This window comes from Bufo gargarizans, chromosome 8 (genome assembly GCF_014858855.1).
Source record: "Bufo gargarizans isolate SCDJY-AF-19 chromosome 8, ASM1485885v1, whole genome shotgun sequence".
NCBI lineage: Eukaryota > Metazoa > Chordata > Amphibia > Anura > Bufonidae > Bufo > Bufo gargarizans.
In genome coordinates, this window is record NC_058087.1 from 30,110,574 (window position 1) to 30,116,573 (window position 6,000).

Sequence of the window (6,000 nt, forward strand, 5' to 3'; positions counted from 1 at the left end):
GCAGAACTTCCAACAGGGTGTGAAGTAACACCCAGGAGAAAAGGTGACTGTTTTGTATATGAACTTTTCATGTGTGTGAACGATCACCAAGCAACTTGCGTTATTGTTTTGCCTTCACGTGTGAATAAACACTGATGCGTTGAACCAAGAACTTGTACTTTGCCTCTGTGCTGCACCCGCTAATCCCAACTACCAGAGCAAATCCTCACATATAGCACCAACATATTCCTGTACAGAGATTGTGGTCACTCACATAAGTTCTGCTCCCCATTTGGTCACACATGCAGATGTGGCCTATGGCTGGATTCAAAGCCAGGACCCCTCCGACCACCCCCACCACCCTTTAATAGGTATATTGCTGTACTGAAAAACTAAAATATATATATATATATAACACTGCTAGCCACTGTCCTTCCATGTATGTCCAAATCTAATAGTGAGTGCAGCTCTGGAGTATAATACAGGATGTAACTCAGGATCAGTACAGGATAAGTAATGTATGTACACAGTGACTGCACCAGCAGAATAGTGAGTGCAGCTCTGGAGTATCATACAGGATGTAACTCAGGATCAGTACAGGATAAGTAATGTAATGTATGTACACAGTGACTGCACCAGCAGAATAGTGAGTGCAGCTCTGGAGTATAATACAGGATGTAACTCGGGATCAGTACAAGATAAGTAATGTAATGTATGTACACAGTGACTGCACCAGCAGAATAGTGAGTGCAGCTCTGGAGTATAATACAGGATGTAACTCCGGATCAGTACAGGATAAGTAATGTATGTACACAGTGACTGCACCAGCAGAATAGTGAGTGCAGCTCTGGAGTATAATACAGGATGTAACTCTGGATCAGTACAGGATAAGTAATGTAATGTATGTACACAGTAACTCCACCAGCAGAATAGTGAGCGCAGCTCTGGAGTATAATAAAGGATGTAACTCAGGATCAGTACAGGATAAGTAATGTAATGTATGTACACAGTGACTGCACCAGCAGAATAGTGAGTGCAGCTCTGGAGTATAATACAGGATGTAACTCGGGATCAGTACAGGATAAGTAATGTATGTACACAGTAACTCCACCAGCAGAATAGTGAGCGCAGCTCTGGAGTATAATACAGGATGTAACTCAGGATCAGTACAGGATAAGTAATGTATGTACACAGTGACTGCACCAGCAGAATAGTGAGTGCAGCTCTGGAGTATAATACAGGATGTAACTCAGGATCAGTACAGGATAAGTAATGTATGTACACAGTGACTGCACCAGCAGAATAGTGAGTGCAGCTCTGGAGTATAATACAGGATGTAACTCAGGATCAGTACAGTATAAGTAATGTATGTACACAGTGACTGCACCAGCAGAATAGTGAGTGCAGCTCTGGAGTATAATACAGGATGTAACTCAGGATCAGTACATACGGATATAGTATTTGTAGATTAGTTCTAAATTCAAATTCTAAAATGGAGATCCCATATAAGATACATAACATTGTAGAATAACAATTTGATTCACTAATAGAGAACTTGGGCAGATAAAATAATAAAACTGTAATTCTCTCATATTCACATCGAAGGGTTAATGTTCTCATCCCGGCCGCTTATCGGCTGTTGTGCCCTGAAGCCTTTCTATGTCCCCACACACGGCTCCTGTTGTACCAGGGCGGGGGGGGGGGGGGGGGGGGGGGTCACATTTTGCTCGCTTGTTAGCAGATTATCTTTGACATTTTCTGTAAATCCTGATAAAAACAGAACAGTCACATGAAGTTCTGGGATCCTGTCCCTCTTTCCAGGGCACACTGGGTGGGTTAAGAAATCTTGATTTAATGTGGCGGAAGTGGCGCAGGGAAGGGGCTCCCTGACCATAACGGATTTCAGCAGGATAAGCAGGCTGTCTGATGTATATGGGGTGTCCCGACTTTCCCACTATGGCAGATGTTGGAAGGAAAAAAGGATCAAGCATGTTGGATTTTAACAGGTTCTGTTTCTTGGAGATGAGCTGTTGCCAGAGACGATCTGGAGGGGGCGGCTGAGCCGAGCATGCATGTCTATATTTACTAACAGGGTATGTGATAACAGATGCAGGTCGGCCCCAGCAACTAGACTAGTGTCATGTTCATGAGAACCTGCAGGGTCCATCCTTTGCCGGATTATCAGGATTTCTGAACCACAAGGTGCCAGACGAATGGAATCGTACTGTATCAGACCCATCCAGCTGCTCATAAAACTGTCAGGACTGATGCTCTATAAAAGCCGGAGGATTACAGACCAATATGCAAAGTCCACCCAGGGTTGTAAATGTTATTCAAATCTTCTGCTATTACCCAGGACTTCCTCAAATGCACAGTATCACTACCCCCCGCCAGGTACTGCCCGAGTCTGCATGCACCAATCCAGCTACAACGCATCAGGATCCACCTCCCAGTGATTTACTAAATATATAACATTGATTATATAGTATTTATCACATAGGCACATCGCTGTCGGCCGAACGCTGGTGTGCACATTCGGCTTGGCCGAGCATGCATGTGTCCTGAATGAGGAAGTGGGGAGAAAGCTGCTGTCAGACACCCTTGGCGGTGGCTTATCTCTTTGGGGAACATAGAATTGGGCATGATAAAATTCAACATTCCCCCAGACACCATCTGTTGATCGGCCCCATAGCTGGGTTTGGTTGACTTTTCTCCTACGATGCCTTCAGCGCCACGCTGTTAGGTGACGTGTGACTGGGGGGGTTGGAGGTAGGCCACGGTTTGCAGGGGCACCCAACAGAATTTTGAAAGCTGCTTTGCATGTGAATGGAGAAAATAACTCAAAATTTGCCCAAAAACCTATGTTTGAAGCTCCTCAGATACATTCTTCTAGGGAATAAAACTTACGGATTCTCTTCATTAGGCCTAGTTCACGCGAACGTTTTTCTTGCGAGTGTACGGGCCGTTTTTTTGTGTTCCGTATACGGAACCATTCATTTCAATGGTTCCGCAAAAAAAAAAACTGAATGTACTCCGTATGCATTCCGTTCCCGTATTTCCGTTTTTCGGTTCCGTTGAAAGATAGAACATGTCCTATATTTGGCCGCAAATCACGTTCCGTGGCTCCATTCAAGTCAATGGGTCTGCAAAAAAAAACAGAACACATAAGGAAATGCATCCGTATGTCTTCCGTATCCGTTCTGTTTTTTCTGAACCATCTATTATAAAATGTTACGCCCAGCCCAATTTTTTCTATGTAATTACTGTATACTGTATATGGCATACGGAAAAACGGAAACACAACGGAACTCATAAACGGACCAACGGATCCGTGAAAAACGGACCGCAAAAAACTATAAAAGCCATACGTTCGTGTGTTCTAGGCCTTACCAGCTATTTTAGATGGAGCCCGTATTATCGCCCAGTTTACCCCAAAACCCATAGTTAATAATGTGAATATAAAAGAGGGGGATGATATAAGGGCTCGTAAAACTGCCGAACTGCGGCCAAAGCAATCCATGGTGTCATGGGGGGCTCGATCTGCTCCTCCACAGCTCAGGAGAAGTTATGGGGCGAGCTTTGTGACTGTGATGTCATGGTATTGGCGCTACTACAGGGAGGAAAATCCGGGCCTGATGAGGGTGTGGGCCCCCTGGGCAACACCACATGGGAGAGAAGGGGCCCTTAGTAAATACAGAAGGAGAGGGGGAAGGTCAGAGGAACCTGCTAGCCAGTGTCTAGAAGCCCCATGGGCATAATCTATGTTATCCCTTACCCATTCTCCATAGTGCCCCGGTGAGCCCCCCTAGCCTGCCTCCTCGAACTTCAACCCCTTTTTGGGGGCTGTTGCGCTATAAGCCCCATTCTTTTTTTCAATTAGGCCACTGGGTTTATATTTACGTCATGGAAAAGGAAATTTAGCTTTGCCATCCCCAGAATGGACCCTGCTTTCTACCCCAGGTCGGTCCTGAGCGCACCTGTACCTGCCTCAGGTGCGACCACATCATATGCAAAACCCGAGGGTTTTCTGGTGACAGCAGCTGTTTGAAGAGAAATGACTGAAGAGAATTTTCATATGGACGTCGTAATCCACTTCTCAGACATTTGAATGAGTCAGACAGGTCCCTTATTATTCAAAACCAACAGAAAGGAAACTGTTGATAGGAAAGAGGAAGAAAATAAACATTGCACCAAAGCAGATGGTACAGGGCGAGGCGGGGGGGGGGGGGGGGGGGGTGCAATCACTTAAAAAGCATCTGACTTCCCCACACCTTTGTGTTCCGCAGTCACTGATTAAACCTCCTGCCTCATGTCTTCCCCCACTCCATTCCATTGTTACATAATTTAGTGTATTTGCTACATTTTGTCAAGTGGATATGCTATAAATGTCTGACTGCTGAACCCCCCCATGACCCAAAGATGAGGGGGGTCCCATCCTGGAGAGATGGCTGCATGTGTGCACGGACCAATGAGCCCTAAAGGGCATTTACCCCTGAATTAAAAAAAATCCCTTTTAAAAACGTCCTGTCTCCTCTCCTGACATGTATTCCACATATAATAATTCTGGAACATCTATTCTTATGACTCTATATTGTTCTATTCCTCTATTATTTCTACTATAGGTTTATAAAAGAATTGCCAGCAGTCTGCAATAAAGGTCCAGCTGGGTGTTACCAAGTTGGAGGTGTGTCCCTCGCCGGTCTAAAGGTCCCTTGTCGGGAAGGAAGCGTATCGCTATTGCATGCAGCGATCTCCTCCACAGTATTGGGGGGAGCGATCGTTATGCCATCACTCGTCCCCATACAGACTTGTTGTTTGTCGGCAGCAGAGTGTGTTAACACAGCACGATCTGCTGCCGGCAAACAGCGATTTTTACGTCCGTATGAACGGCGGCACTTTCTTATGAACGCTCATTAGCAACCATCTGGCGGATTCTCGACCCATGTAAAGGGCCCTTACCACTGACAGCACGGAGTGGAAAGTGTCCAAATGTCCAGGAACCCCCCCCCCCCCAACTGGTAATACCCATTTGGACCTTGCTAGAACACTTCAAGCAGTTCATTTATACATTTTTGTAGGAAATTGGAATAACAGAATAATAATAATAATAGTCATTAAATATGCATACATTTGTTTAGAATCCTAATCACTCAGCACAACTGAAAACCATGCTATATGTTGTGGTCACTTTGTGTTGTTTATGTGCTATTTTTTACCCATTCTGTACAGTGACGGATGTGTAGCCTATAACATTCATGTAAAAGAGCAGTGTAAATGTTAATTCCCATTAAAGAGGTTCTAGGTCCGACCTCTGTGACCCTCGCTCCTCGAGAGAATAAAGTGACAGTGATGCTGGGAACATGGAGTGACGTTCTGCCTCCAGTTGGCTCTTTGAGGAGATTTTCCATATGGCCGCATGGAAACTCATTAGGGTAAACGGTTGCCTGGAGAAAGTCAAGCAGAGCAGACAGCAGCCTAAGGCTTGGTTCACACAGCAGAATTTTTCACGCAGATTTAGAAGCCGAGTCAACACTGAACTCCATGTGACATCCGCGTGTATTCAGCATCCTATTCATTTCAATGACAATACACAGCGAAGTCGCATCACGTAAGAAAAGGCATCTATCACCTGGTACAGAATTAGTGTAAAATCATGGCGACAAGTATAAAATATATTATATAGCAGATATATTCTTGTACATAAGAGGCAGTATTATAGTAGTTATATTCTTATACATAGGAGGCAGTATTATAGTAGTTATATTCTTATACATAGGAAGCAGTATTATAGTAGTTATATTCTTATACATAGGAGCAGTATTATAGTAGTTATATTATTGTACATAGGAGGCAGTATTATAGTAGTTATATTCTTGTACATAGGAGCAGTATTATAGTAGTTATATTATTGTACATAGGAGGCAGTATTATAGTAGTTATATTCTTGTACATAGGAGCAGTATTATAGTAGTTATATCCTTGTACATAGGAGCAGTATTATAGTAGTTATATTCTTGTACA